Source organism: Miscanthus floridulus, chromosome 1 (genome assembly GCF_019320115.1).
Source record: "Miscanthus floridulus cultivar M001 chromosome 1, ASM1932011v1, whole genome shotgun sequence".
Classification (NCBI taxonomy): Eukaryota; Viridiplantae; Streptophyta; class Magnoliopsida; order Poales; family Poaceae; genus Miscanthus; species Miscanthus floridulus.
In genome coordinates this window covers 96,555,147-96,570,790 of record NC_089580.1, presented here as the reverse complement: position 1 = coordinate 96,570,790, position 15,644 = coordinate 96,555,147, and the positions used below count along the sequence as shown (strand labels likewise).

General features: G+C 51.5%; 1 pseudogene; it reads left to right on the top strand.

The window, feature by feature from the left end:
* The window catches only part of LOC136538066 (mitochondrial import inner membrane translocase subunit TIM22-3-like), a 30,186-nt pseudogene extending 19,139 nt beyond the window's left edge, over window positions 1-11,047 (top strand).
* Window positions 11,048-15,644: the final 4,597 nt, after the last annotated feature.

The window sequence follows — 15,644 nt, the reverse complement described above, 5'->3', positions numbered from 1 at the left end:
GCTCGGAAACATGAGAAAAACAACTAAAAAACAAAAATACTTCAAAAATAAAGGCCTCGACGACCACAAGCGTTACGATACAAAAATAATTCCTACTCTATTTTTACATGGCCCCTGGGGCCCAGGTCAAGGCTCAGGGCCTTCAGCACCGGCAGATGGTAGGGGAGGAACCACCTCCTCTTCGAAGAGCGTCGCCAGCGCCGTGCCAGGGCCTTCCGCCGCCTCCATCAGCTTCGTGACCGCCGCGTCGGCCTCCTCGTCATCATCAGGCAGGACATACCCATCACTAATGGCCGGGAGGTCGACGCCGACGTAGTGAGAAGAGATGACGGCCAGCGCGCGCTTGACACCCGTGTGCAGCGCTCCTCGGAGCCGCTCGCGCATCTAGCTGCTCAGCGTGATCAAACGGCTCCCTAGGGAGCTGCCTGACTGAACCCCTTCAACCTCCAAGGCCTCGCAGGCGGAAAGGGCGGCACGTTTCAGCGCCTCGTGCTTCCCGATCTCTGTCTCGAGCACCGTCTGCACCGCGCTGGAAGCCTCGGCTGCCCGAGTAACCTCCGCCTCTGACTCTGCACTACGGAGAATAGAGTAAGGTTGAGCGAGGGAAAAAACAACCTAAATTAGGAGCGGAAGCCCACGGAACTCACCCTTGGCCTTCAGCTCCCAGTGTCGGGTCTCGACCTGACAGGCCTCGGCTTTCTCCTTCCAGCGCAGGGCCTCGGCCCAGGAAGCCTCGGCCTCCTCCTTCAAGCGCTGGGCCTCGACCCGAGAAGCCTCGGCCGCCCTGGAAGCTTCACTCCCTAGCTCTGCGTCACACAAGGGAGTTAGGGAGCGAACATAAGGAAAAGAAAATAAAATGAGGGGACTAAAACTCACCCTCGACCGTCCCCTTCCAAACCACAGCCTCGGTTCGCGAGGCCTCAGCTGCAGCAAGGGCCTCATCCAAGGTACCTTTCGTCAGCTGGTGCACATTCTGTTTCGCCCCTAGCTGCCCCGCGAGAGCCGCGGCCGAGGCCGTAGCTTCAACGGCTCGGCCCCTGAAGGCATCCCGATCGCTGACCGCGCGGGTGAGCTCCTCCTCCAACTCCTTGACCCGCGCCGCCAGAGGGGCGAGCTGCGTCTGGGCCGTGGCCGCCTCGACCTTCGCGTCGGCACAACGAAGGCGGAGGTCCTCTACCTCCGCGCTCCGCGCCGACAGGAGCTCGTTGGCGCCGGCAAGAAGGCCCTTCTACCGCTGAAGCTGGTCCCAGACGCCCCTCTCCCGCCGGAGAAAGACCGACTTTCCAAGGGACCGGGTCTCGAGCTCCTGGGGAAGCAGAACAGGGGTCATTGATTGCAACAAAACCCAGAAAAAGACAATGTCGCGCGAGAAAGGAAAACGCGAACCTGGGCGACTCCGGGCAGTTCGTCGGCCACCACGGACAGCGCCGTCCGTAGCGACCGCTCCGCCAGCTGGCGGTATTGCTTGAAGGTGCCCCATCGCCCGCCCTCGGCTGCGTCCTCGAGGGCGAACATAGGCTCCCCCTCAGGGTCGTCCCGGCTCCGCCACAGTACCCGCGGGTGATCCCACCCGCGAGGCTCGGGTCGCGCCCGCACGAGGGCCGAGCTTCCCTCGTCCAAGATCGGCGCTGGCTGTTCCACGACACCGGTCTCCTCGGCGTCGACCACCTCCCGCGCCCGGGAAGTATCGTCGGAGGAGATCGGATAGACCTCCGCCTCCCGGGCGCTCTCTCGCAACAACGGCGGGCCTTGAATCAAGGGCGCCACCGAGGCCTCCGTCGCCTTCATCTCCGCCTCCTGGACAGACGGACTCACCGCCGTCACGACGGCCTTGGTGATCTCGGGGGCTCCGGCCTCCGCAATTATGGCCTCGACGATCTCGGGGGCTCCGGCCTCCGCCATCGTGGCCTCGGTGGACGCAGAAACACCGACCGCGGCCACTGCGGTCTCGGCGGTCTTGGGCGCCCTGGCCTCCGTCGCCTCAGCCTCGGAGACCCCGGGGGCCTCGGCAACCAAGGGCACGCCGGCCCCATCTGACTCGTGAGCCTCGCCCTCGCGGGGCGGAAGCACTCCCTCGTCTGTGTAGGGGTCGCCTCGGCGGCCCCTCCTTGGGCGGCCGGCTCCTTCGGGTCGGCCCTCGCCGACGCCGCGCCACGTTGAATAGCGGCTTGTGCCTCCGCCACCCAGTGGGCGGAGGAGCCGGGGCTCGCCTTGAGCGCCTTAAGGGGCGCCAAGGGAAGCTCGTCCGCAGGCCGCTTCCGACTAAGGAAAAATAACCTACAGGGTCAGTGCGAGACCAAAAGGCGAACGGAAGGCACTATGACCCTGCCAAAAATACACCTACCTTGAACTTGGCGGCAACCGCTTCGCCACGGCAAACCTCGTCCGCAAAGGCGGAGGCGGCGGCAGAGGCATCGCCTCCGTATCCATCGGCGCCGGCCGGTCCTCAAAGGACCCCGGCGCCCCGTCGGTCCTCTGCGGAGGCGGTAGCGTCGCCTCCGCCGCCACTTGTTCCACCATCGCCGTCGAGCCCACCGGGCTGACGGCGCGTTTGCCCAACGCCCGCGCCCCGGGCGTGTCGGCCTCGGCTCCGGAGCGGGCAATCGTCGACCCCGGGTCCGCTTCTCCTCCCGGGAGCGCCAGGTTGCTTGCCAACGCCCCGGGCACCACCTCCACTACGTCAGGGAGATGGTCCAGATGACCTCGCCCCACCTCGCCCCCATCATCCCCGTCCGAGGCCTCCGTCGACAGCGACGGCGACGGGGACTCCTCCAACGGGAGACCATCCTTCCTTTGTTGACGGCGGCGCTTATCCAGCTCCTCGCGCGCGAGGATTTGCTTTGTGCACTTCGCCGCCTTGGCGTCTTTCCGTTTTTTCTGCGCGTCGGCGTGCACGCGGTTGATCGCCCGCCGCCTCGCGTCCTCGGGAACGGGCGGCGGAGAGGAACGCACGTCCCTCATCCCCTGCAAGAACGACGGACGCGCATAAGGGAACAAGGGGTAAGGGGAGACCGAGGAGGCTCGGAGGCTACAACTGCACACGACTTACCAGCGAGAGGAACCCCCGCGACGGCCGCATCGCGATAGGGGTCAAGTTGCCGCCCCTCAGCTTCGCCTCTACCGTCTCCCCCACCCGACGAAGAATTTCCTCATCGGAAAGGGCGGAGGAGGACATCCGGATGCCCTCAATGGGCTCACCCGGCTTCATCTCGAACAGCCACCGCCGCCGAGCCATCAGCGGCAGCACCCTCCGGCGGTGGAAGGCGGCCACGACCACAGCCACGGTAAGACCATGGCCCCGCAGCCTCGCCAACCCCTCCAGAAGCGGCTGCAGCTTGGGCTGGTCGTCCTTCGGGACGCCATACTTCCATCTCTCCAGGCAGCTCCCCACAATCCGCCCAGTGTAAGGGGGAAGTCCTCCGTCATCGTTACGAAGGTAGAACCAGCTCGTGTACCACCGGCGGTTGGAGGACGCAAGCTGGGCCGGGATGTAGAGGTGCTGGCGGTCCTGGCGCACTTGGAGAGTGCAGCCGCCGGCCCTCGTCGCCTTCCTCGTACCCGACGTGCCCGTCGGCTTGGTAGTGTGCCCCGCCCGGAATAGGTGGAGCCACAACTCCCAATGGGGAGCAATCCCCAAATACCCCTCGCAGACGGCAACAAAGATAGCCGCCTGAGCGATGGAGTTGGGATTGAAGTTGTGGAGCTTCATGCCGTAGTAGTGCGGGAGCGCCCGCATGAACCGATCCGCCGGGACGCCGAGGCCGCGCTCGTGAAAGGAGACGAAGCTCACGACGTAGCCGTCGCGAGGCCTTGGCTCCGGCTCGCCGTACAGAGCAATCCACTCCGGCCTGGTGGGGTCCGTCACCGGGCGAAGGAGTCCACCGTCGACAAGCGACTGAAGCATCTCCTCGGTGACGTCCGACGGATCCCAGGGGTCCGCCTCGACAACGACGATGTCGCCGGCCATGAGCGCGATGGAGGGATCGGATGCGGCGGTGAGTTTTTCTCTCTCTCCCACGCTCTCGCTTTTTTCTCGCTTTCTCCCTAGGCTCGCTCTTCTCCCCTCTTCTTCCCGGCACCCGCTGCTCTAGCGACGGCTCGACGGAGGCAGAGCTAATGCAGGCAAGGTAAGGTGAGGAGGGGCGAGACTCTTCGAGTATTTATGCAGGGGGAAGGCGAAACGAACGGGCGACGAAATCGGGGAAGTTTCCCCCCGATCCGGCGCAGTTAACCACGAGCCGATTTCGCCGGCCCACGCGCCCGCGTCTTTCTCATTAAATGCGAGAACAGTTACGTCCCATCCACCACGTCACGCTCGGCCACTACGGCAGCAGGCGTTGTTTTGCCTCCATAGAAAACCGCCTCAAAAGGCGCGCCACCCGTTGCCGAGCCAATGGGGAAGATATTCCCCCCGGCCTATTTCTTTTATATGAAGGAACCAGGCTCTGAGCCTATTACGGTCCAGGGGTTCGAAGGCTGGGCCCCAAGAGGTTTCGACAGCCGCCCCAGGATAACAGAGTCAGGGACGACCGCGGGCGAGCCTATACGGGGCCGAGGCCCAAGCAAGCGAAACGCTTGGGACGCCCAAAGTCGTGTCTGAGACCGGCAGGGAAGTCTCTAAATGGGATCCCACCGTAGGGAGGCACCGAGCCACCGAGGCCCGGCGAACGGCCTCGGCACCCACTGGAGAAACCCTCTGGTACTCTTGGAGTGTGTCTCTGGACCGCTAGCCGTCCCCTAGCGAACGGGGCACGGGCCTCCACTCGGACTTCCCCGATAACAGCTCACCGGAAGTGCCACCGCTCGTGCCCACCGAGGGTAGCGAGGCACATTCCACCTCTCCTTCCGAGCGAAAAGGAAGCATGAGGGTCGTACAAAAAGTCAGGGGAACCCCCGACGGCCTTCTCGCCCTGTGCAGAGGCTAAGGGGCTCTTCCTGCAACCTTGCCGAGACTCAGCGACCCCGGCTCGCACTCGAAGGGGCTCGGCAAAACAAACCCTCCTTCCGAGCGAAAAGGAAGCGTGAGGGTCGTGCAAAAAGACAGGGGAGCTCCTGACGGCCCTCTCGCCCCGTGCAGAGGCTAGGGGGCTCTTCCTGCAGAAATGCCGAGACCCCGCGACCCGGGCTCGCGCCCAAAGGGGCCTCGGCAAACAAACCCTCACGCGTGAGGGGCGTATAAAAAGCCAGGGAAGCTCCCGACGGCCCTCTCGCTCCGTGCAGAGGCTAGGGGCTCTTCCTGCAACCATGCCGAGACCCAGCGGCTCCGCCTCGCGCCTGAATGGGCTCGACAAACACACCCTCCGTCCGAACGAAAAGGACATGAGAGAGTCGAATAAACAAGCCAGGGGACCCCTGATCGCCCTCGTGCTCCGGGCGGAGGCTCGGGGGCTCTTCCTGCGCCCAAGACAAAGACAAACGATCTAAGTTCGCGCTAGAAGTTTCGTTACAAATACGATAAAGGGCACCGAGCCCGTTACGGTCCAGGGGTTCGAAGGCTGGGCCCTCAGAGGTTTCGACATCCGTTCCAGGGCAACAGAGTCAGGGACGACTTTGGGGCGAGCCTACGAATGGCCGAGGCCCGAGCGAACAATCGCTCGGGGCGTCCTAAGTCGTGTCCGAGACCGGCAGGGAAATCTCCGAATGGGATCCCACCGTAGGGAGGCACCGAGCCACCGAGGCCCAGCGAACGGCCTCGGCACCCACTAGAGAAACCCTCCGGTACTCTTGGAGTGTGTCCCTGGACCGTTAGCCGTCCCCTAACGAACGGGGCACGGGCCTCCACTCGGACTCACCCGATAACAGCTCACCGGAAGTGCCCACGCTCGTGCCCATCGAGGGTAGCCAGGCACATTCCACCCCTTCTTCCGAGCAAAAAGGAAGCGTGAGGGTCGTACCAAAAGCCAGGGGGACCCCTGACGAACCTCTCGCTCCGTGCGGAGGCTAGAGGGCTTTTCCTGCAACCTCGCCGAGACCCCCGCAACCCGAATTTGCACTTGTGGGCTCGGCAAATACGATAAAAACTCCTCACTCAAAACACGAAAACGAAAAAAGCCCTTGGAGGAGTAACTCCACTCCTCCAGGGCCTCGGGGGCTACACCCGGCGGGTGCGCTCGCGCGCACCCACCGAAACCTCAAGAAACAAAACCCAATTCCTACGGGAGCGGCTATAAACCAAGCCTCGGCAAACCCCCAGGAGAGTGCACGCACTCCTCCGGGGGCTCGGGGGCTACTGTCGGGTACCGTAGAACCGGGTTCCCCGAGCAAATAGCAAAAGGGTCACTTGAATCCCATCAAAAAGCAAAGCTAGAAGCTAAGCCGTAGGCTCCTCACCGGCTACGTCCGAGCCTACCAGGCTCTCCGCCCCGCCTCGAGCCTCGCACAGGAGGTCACGGCGTCCTGACGCAATCTCCGCCTCGCGCGAGGCCTTTCACGGAAGGCCTCGGCAGGGAGTACAATCTCCGCCTCGCGCGAGGCCTCTCGCGGAAGGCCTCGGCAAGGAGTCCGATCTCCGTCTCGCGCGAGGCCTCATTCTCCGTATCGCTCGAGGCCGGTTCGTCCATAGCCCGTCGCCCCCCGCCTCGGCCGACCCTCCCGACAGCACGTCATGTCCCATTAATACGCCAACCACTCCCGCAATCTCAGCCGGACGATGGCTCGACACCGCAGAATGGCTGACGGGACCTAAGGTCGCATCAGCGCCATACCAGCTGGGACAGGGCACGGCGGGGATTACCGGCCACTGTGTTCTGACGCTGCGCCCACGATCAGCGCCCACACTACGCTGTGCCCCGCGATCCCCGCCTCGAAAACAACATTGCACGGACAACTTGGCCCGGGTCATCACCGCCTCCAAGCCAGCGCACCAGATCAGCCGCCCTCTCAGGGCCTCGGCACTGTGCACCAAGGTCTCGGCTATCTCGGGGTTCGAGTCCGCCGAGACCCCCCACTGCGGTGCATCCTCGGCACCGACCGAGCCTCGGTCTTGCGCACAGTCAGTCCACAACGGCTTGCACGTTCACCGCCGCCCCCACTCCGAGGTAGGCCCGGGGCTCCCACGACGCACAGGATCGGATGGGACCAGCACGCCGCCCTAGTGCTCCAAGGACGGACCACTCCGACGACCACGCCGCCACAGGAATAGGCCACAGGGCTCGGACATGCCGCCCCTGTTGGCACGACGCCGTGTGGTTAGCACATGTACTGCCCTTGTCCTCCCTTCAACTATAAAAGGAGAGGACTTGGGCCACTTAGAAAGGGAGAATTCACAGAGAAGAACACCTGGTAACACACACACACATACACATCCCAGCCGCCTGAGAGCAACGTCTCAAGCAGCCCACACGACACCTCGCCGAGACCTGGGATTAGCTCCCTCTCTCACCGTGCTTGTAACCCCCTACTACTAGCACTTCGGTGCAAGGAATACAAGACCGATCCCTCAGACTGGACGTAGGGCATCGATTGCCTGAACCAGTATAAACCTTGTATCTCTTTGCATCACCATCCGGGATTAGGGGCACGCAGTTCAAATTCACTGGTCGGTTGAGGACCCCCCGGTCCGAAACACCGACACCGGGCAAACAAGCTGACGGTTCCGGAAGCTGGGGGAAATGGCAGCCGCCTGGAGAACATTGTCCACCACCACGATATCAATGTTCGCCCCGTCAATCGAAACGTCCCCCAGCAGTAGCGACCCTTGGGCAACTGCGCCAATCCCTGGCAGCATGGACCCCATCGTATGTGGTCCACCTGCTGCACGGGGTCCTAGGCGTGTATGCACCGGGCCCCAATGCTCGCCGCCACCCAGCGTTCCAGGCTGCAGCTGCGCCGGTGAGGAGGTATGGCGACGTCGCCTAACAAAGCATTAAATGTTAAAATATACAATGATGAATTTCATTTCAGACTAATAGGATTTATGATGATGTTAATTTGTTATTGATTTGGACTGTCTAGAAAACCTTTATCATTTAAAGTAATATTTTATGTGTTTTCTGTAGCTGCTGCGGTAAAATTGGAGTTGATGATTTGTTCATGTAGAGTGTAATTCTTGCTTGCAAAGTCACCATGCCTTTGCTAGCAATTTTTTGGAGCAAATGATGTCTATAATTATTATGATGTGCATTCTGATCCACTTTCTTTTCCGTACATGAATAGGAACATGGGGGCATGAATGTCATGCCCATACCATGTTCACTAGGACCTTTTCTTCCAAATAGTGCATTGCAAGAGAAAAATATAAAAGAAATGACTAGACCAAAATAATAGAATATTGTTCGTTAACCTTTCAATTGGTCACCTGGAAATGACTCTGGCAGAGGGTGTTGCTCAGTGAACAACAGAGATATTCATGTTCTCTTCTATTTGTCTCAAATTTTGGAGAGGGACTTGTTTATATAATTTGTCAGTGTTTACATAATCAAAATTGAAATTATTCTCTAGGACACCAGCAAGGTGTGGCTGTTTCCGGAGCATACTCTAAAATCAGTGACACTCCAATGGACAATACAAAATTATGGTCAATTGCAGGACCATATGTACCCATTTAGTATTTTTTGAATTTAGGAATTGAGAACAAGGAGTAGGCGCTAACCTTTGGAATGGAACCAGTGTTATCCTAAACATTAAATGGTAAACAGGCAGTCACCCTTCATTTAGCGATCAGTCCATTTAGACGGTGTTTAAACAGAGTTAAACGGCCTAAATGTATAGTAAAATTAAATTGTACATATTTATGTATGTAAAAGCTAAATATGGTAGAAATTATACATATTTACACATGTAAAATATAAGTATTCTACCAAAAGATTTTTTTTGGAAGAAAACTAAATCCCACTCCACCTCATATACTTACGATGTTAATTAGTTGGGTGCCAAATGTGGTAGTAATAATCCTCCTATTGAGTAAATGGCAAATCAATGGCCGTTTAACTTGATTCTGTTTAGGCTGTTTAGACGGTTTAAATGGTCCAACCATTTAATTCGCTGTTTAGGGTCTAAACGACATGGTTGGCCTTCATTTACCGTTTAAATTTAAACGGTGTTTAAACGGACTAAACAGCCGTTTAGGTGAACGGTACATGGAACTCGTTTGTATGCTATTCGACGTTAACTTTTCAAGATGCCCTTGTTGATTTTAGCATCTATAGCGCTTTAATGGCAGTATGTTCTGACAAATGATCTTTCTTTTATAGTTTTCATCAATACTCTTCTTTTTTTCCTTCAACACACAGGCGAGCTGCATCATTATATTAAGAAGAAAATAGGAGTCTAAGAAGACTCATACAAGCCCATTAGGGCATGATTTTACATGAGTGACTAGCCGGCCAAATACGTCTAAGACTTTTAGCCGCAGCGAGCCAGCGATACACCGCAATTTTGCCTCATCCCAAATTTCTTGCATGAGATCATTGACATTAGGTGAGGTCCCTATCCCTTCAAAGACACAAGCATTCCTATGTCTCCAGATCCACCATGCTACCATCACCACTAAGGAATTGAATCCTTTGCGGTGATGCTTTTCGATTTGCTGTATTGCAAAGCAGCACCACTCAATGAAACTTAGAAAATCTGGCTCTGGTGTGTGCTGCTGCATTCGGACCAAGGACAAAACTGAATACCAGACTTCTCTTGAGAAAACACATAACGTGAACAAATGTTGCACATTTTCATCTTCCTGACCACAGAGTGATCAATACTCTTCTGACTTTATGGTCTATTCATCAATGCCATGCTTTTGCAGTGTGGTGGTGCCCAATACCAGTTAAATTGTTTTAATATACAAAGACGTTTGGGCTTTGTAATTCTGTTCGCAGCACTCTTTCAGTTCTATAAAGAAAGGCATACCATATAATGTTTTTCTCACTCTGGAATTTGGCATCTTCAGGTCTCATGATTATTTCATTTTTTTTGTTGCAAATTAAGATTGGACAGACTAGTGAGTGGTATCATTTGCATGACTTCCAACTGAAGCTCTGCATTTTCAACTATAATAAACAAACTGAGATAGGGGTTGTCCTTGAGCAGTTTGAGGAAAGCCTGATATTGAGTATGCTAACATGAACATAGAAAGATAAAACTCGGTTGTCCTTGATGTGTTGGACACCCAGCAGTCCAGTCAAGATATGGATATACAGAAAAAAAAACGCACAAAAGGAGTGCAGAGCATTAGCAATTTTTCACATTATTAGCTTAGCTAGTGTCTTATACTTTTCAGTTTCATCAGCATAATGCAATTACTTTCTGTAGCATAGCGATGATAGTTTTTTTAGATTTTTAATCAGATAGGATCCAGAGACATTATCTTCTTGGGTTGGTACTAGAATAGTAAAGCTAAGTTAATCCTTTTTGCAGTTGCTTTTACTCTTGTAGTATAATAGCTGTGACAAACATAGCCATCCTTGGCTCCTTGCAAACTAACAAGTGACTATTTCCCAGTCTTATTTTCACATGTTGAGGATATGACATTTTATGCACATGAAAATGAATTTGGAAACATGTTTCTGGAAGTACTAATGGTATAATGCATCCACTTTCTTACACATTGCAGTGTTTCTTTAAACCAGGTGCGCCCCAAGCAATGTTCCACAGCTGTGCCACCTTTGCAGCATTCTCATGCATAATGGACGGTCTCAGCAAGCAGCAGGCAGCAATGGCACTCACTTGAGAAATCTCCAACTTTCAAGTATCAGGAGGGCGGTGTCATCCCACCGTTCACTCTTCCGCCACTTCAGGATGCTTTGGATCCTTTAGGTTCATTCTGCCAGACCCTTATCAAGCCTAAGCACTAGAGTCGTCAAAGGCCTGATCCCCGAAAAAGGTAGTTTGGATCCATAGTTTCACTCTGTGTGCTCCTTTAGCATTCTGAATTTCTGTCCAGTGATGTTGTTCCCTTTCAGTGACGAACTTGATCGAGTTTGGTAATTGCATATGCCCAATTTTTGTATCTAGCATCGACGATATTACTGAAGAGATTATTACCATAAGATTGTTTATTTTGAAGATTTGATAGTTCATTACAACAATGGTGTTCAACTCGCAGAGTTGCAGATGTTTGTTCACAAAATAAATGGTGAGCAGGAAATCTGATTAGGTGCTTAGGCTCTGTATACCAATTTGCCCGATAGTGTGAAACCTCGTCTATCTTGTACCAATTTGCCCGATGGTGTGAAACCTCGTCTATCTTGTGCATCATCATAACCAGTCAGATCCATCTAAGTGCCATGCTAAATTAACGCGCTACCATTATGTTCATTCAGCTTTGCGCAAGAGGAATGCACTGAGGAGCTGTTCAAGTTGACCTTGCATCACTGCTCACTCAGTAAGTGCTCGTAGCGGCAGGTCAGACTATAATTGTATCCCCGAGTGCCTCAAATAATTGTGGAATCAGTCGTCTGCCTGCCGGCTTTATCCACCATCCCCCACCACCCCAGTGGAGGCCGTTCCCTGCCCACCCGTGGCCTGTGCTATGCTGTGCTATCGGTGCTTCCCCACGAGGTGCTCCCTCACCTTCCTCCACTTACAATAGAAAAAAAAAGGCTGCTTGGAGGTGCCACTGGAGCAATAGCCAGAGAGAGACAGACTGAAGTACCATTTAAAGAAGCAAAATCTTAATGCATCATTGCTTGCTTTGCCCTCGGGAGGTTCTGAATTACTCCTGTTGAGGGTAGTGATGAAAACGGTACGGTTATTTTCCGACCGTATTCGAAACCGAATCCGGTTAGAGGGGTTGAGATCTGTCCGTATCTGAGTCCGGATATCCAACATCTGATACCGTATCCGTATCCGAATACTCAAATCGCATATTTATGATGTCGATATCCAATCGTTTCCTATCCGACATAGTTGACATTATCCATATTCGAATCCGAATCCGGACAGAAATATGAAAACAAATATAATATCGGTGATATCCGTCCGTATCCGATCCGTTTTCATCCCTAATTGAGGGAGACGGAAGGGAATATTCTTTCTTGCCCTACCCTACCCGTCTGCTGCCACTGGTTGAGAATCGAGATACTCTCTCCGTTCTAGAAAAAAAGTCGTTATGAGATACGTGCAGATCAAATTTTCTCAACTTTAAATAGATTTATAGAAAATAAGTGCAACATTTATCTCTCCAAATAAATTTATTATGAAAGTATATTCAACGATCCATTTAATGATACTAATTATATATTATAAATATAAATATATATATATATATATATATATAATTGGTTAAAGTTAAAAAAAACTAATTTCTCAGGAAAGCGAGAACGACTTTTATTCTGGACAGAGGCAGTACATCATCAACCCAGTTCTCTCGCCTATAAATGGGCGAATCGAAGCAGCAGCGTGCCACCTATATCCACAAGAACCACAACACTCCAATCAGCAGCATCTGAGCCTCTCCGGCCGGCTGCACATTGCATCGACATGGCGTCTATGGGGTTCAGCTATGCGCACATCCACGTGCAGCGAGAACGGTGCAAGCTGGAGGCTGGAGAGAGAGACGACAAGATGGCCAAGGCGGCCATGGGTGCATCAGCAGGAGAGGGAGAGGGGAAGAACGCTAACGCCAAGAAAAAGGGGAGCAAGAGGTCACCCATGGGCGAGGGCGACACTGGTGGCGGCTCCTGGGCGAACCTGATAAGGGTGCACCCCTGTGCCCAGGAGAGGGAGGCTGCAGACGCAAGCTTCTAATCAACGACTTAATTACGGTAGCATGCACCGCCGTAAGGGAGGTCGCCCAAGTTTTGTATATATGTAATATCTAAATGCTGTTGATGAAGTTAGCGACAATCTCGGTGAACATATAATGACCATATATATATCATCATCATTTATGTCATCAAATGTTTGGCAGTACTTGTGCCCTTTTCGCAACAGCATTGTTAGTCCTATTCCCTATTGCAAAACATAATTTCAGAATTACTGTCTCCAGTGTTTTCCCCTGCTCGCTCACCAAGCTAAGTTACCAGCTAGATCAAGTCCTAGCTAGTTCCTTGTTCTGATGCACCAAGCTTCCCGCCCTGGTTGTGACTTATGAGCAGCTAGCCGCAACCACCAACCGTGGTGTGAACTCACTGCTACAGAAACTGTTTTTCACCATTGCCCATCACTGCCGGTTGCTTACGAATTGGCAGTGATAGCATCTGCCGGTCCATGATTGTTGGTTCGTGGCTTGAACCGATAGTGATAGGCCAACCGACGGTGATATTGGGTCATCACTGTCGGTTCAAGCCATGAATCGACAGTGATATTGTGTCATCACTGTCAGTTCTTGACTTGAACCGGTAGTCATACTATCATCCTGCTAGTTCGGGACATGACCAGGTAGTGTTAGACTGCACAAAAAACTTCATAACTTTCTCGTATGATGTCTGATGAACTTTATACCAAAGTTGTAGTACTCGACAAGATCTACAACTTATATTTCATAATTTTTTTATTTGAAGTAGTTTTATTTTGAAATATTTAATTCATAAGCTTTTATAGAAGTTACTACCAAAGGATTCCATATGTCTATGTCACAAGTGAGTGGGTAGTGTAGTGGTAGTGATAGGGAAGAATCTCAGATGGAGGAAATGACCAAAATAAAAGTTCTAGATCTCGCAACTTTGTAGTTGATAACTTTTTCATTTGAAATAATCTATCTAACAAAATTATGTTTGAATTTCTCACATTTGAATTCAAAATTTTCAAACGATCTCAGATGAAGAAACGATCAAAACAAAAATTGTATATCTTGAAAAGTTATACAACTTTGTAGTTGACAACGCTTTCATTTTAAATCATCTATCCAAGAAAAATTCAAACAACCTCGAATGGAGAAATGATAAAAAAGAAAGTTGTAGATCTCGGAAAGTTATAAAACTTTGTAGTTGAGAATTTTTTCATTTGAATTCGCTTAGGGTCCCAAATACTCATTTGAAAACTAGATGAATATAAAATGGGGAGGACAAATATTCTAAATGTACACAATTGTCTTATGGGTAGAGTGGTTAGGAGATGAATGTGCGAAACTTGAGGAAGCGCCAGCGGCCACAAAGTGTGGGTTTTTTCACGTGAAAAATCATGTGAAGGATTTTTGAACCAACAATGAAGAACTATTCTGGTGTGACCGGCAAGAATCTACTAGCTCATTCCCTTTCCTCTTGTTGCACAAGGCCACAAGACAAAGAAGAAAGAAAGAACTAGCTATGGTTGCTGAAGTACTATATACGTTGGTGAATCATGTGAAGGATTTTTGAACCAACAATGAAACTATTCTGGGGTGTGACCAGCAAGAATCTACTAGCTCCTTCCCTTTCCTCTTGTTGCACAAGGCCACAAGACAAAGAAGAAAGAAAGAACTAGCTATGGTTGGTGAAGTACTATATACGTTAGTGAATCATGTGAAGGATTTTTGAACCAACAATGAAGAACAATGAAGAACTATTCTGGGTTGTGACCGGCAAGAATCTACTAGCTCCTTCCCTTTCCTCCGCCTTGTTTAGTTCCCTTCAAAGTTCCAAGTTTTTTCACTCTCTCTCCATCACATCAATTTTTAGACGCTTGTATGGAGCATTAAATGTAGGTAAAAAAAATAACTAATTGCACAGTTTAGTTGGAAATCACGAGATGAATCTTTTGAGCTTAGTTGGTCCACGATTGGACAATATTTACCAAATAAGACGAAAGTGCTACTATTCATCGGGTTGAAATTTTCTTCAATCTAAACAAGGCCCTCTTGTTGCACAAGGCCACAAGACAAAGAAGAAAAAAAGAACTAGCTATGGTTGGTGAAGCACTATATAAGTTAGTGTGACCAGCAAGAATCTACTACTAGCTCCTTCCCTTTCCTCTTGTTGCACAAGGCTAAATGTTTCGGGTGATGAATCAGAATTCCTTTATGAAATCATTTGGCTGTCAGGTTAGATTCTGATTCGACAAAAAGTGTTTTTAAAATAAAAAATAATATAAATTGAAATATGCTTGAAAGAATTGAAACTGACTGTCCGGCTAGATCCTGATTCGGCAAAAAATGTTTTTAAAATAAAAATAATATAAATTGAAATATGCTTGAAAGAATTGAAACTTTTTATAGGTGGAGAACAATTTAAATAAAAATTATTTTAAGTTGTTCCACTTAAAAAGATTAATCGAAAAAAATACAATCACCAGCGCACACATAGAGGCTAGAAACTGAACCGGTCGAAACCAGGGCTGAGCTGTTTCATGTGCCTAATGTAAAAAAAGGAGAATCATTTCTCCTAGATTCTGGAATGAAACACTCGGTCTAAATTCGTTTGGCAACCATTCTTGCATTCTAGAGAAGAATCAGAATCGTTTCACCTTGCTAATAAACGACCCCTTAGTTGTAAAAATTAAGTCCATTTGCATGTTTGCCGACAAGCCCGTTTGCATTATATGACTCAAAGTCGACAACCTCAGATAAAGCTGAGTTGATGCAGACATACATATGAGCATGATGTCTAAAAAGTCTGGCTCGCTCACTCCTTTCTCCTTGGTACACTTGTACAAGGGAACTACGGACCGCGAGCATAAGCTGACAAGCTGTTCATGCTGACCTGCAGCCAACACGGCTAAAGGCTAACACACTACTAATGTTTAATTCAACTTTATAGCGAAATCACTATCTTTGACCGCAGTGCATTAAATAA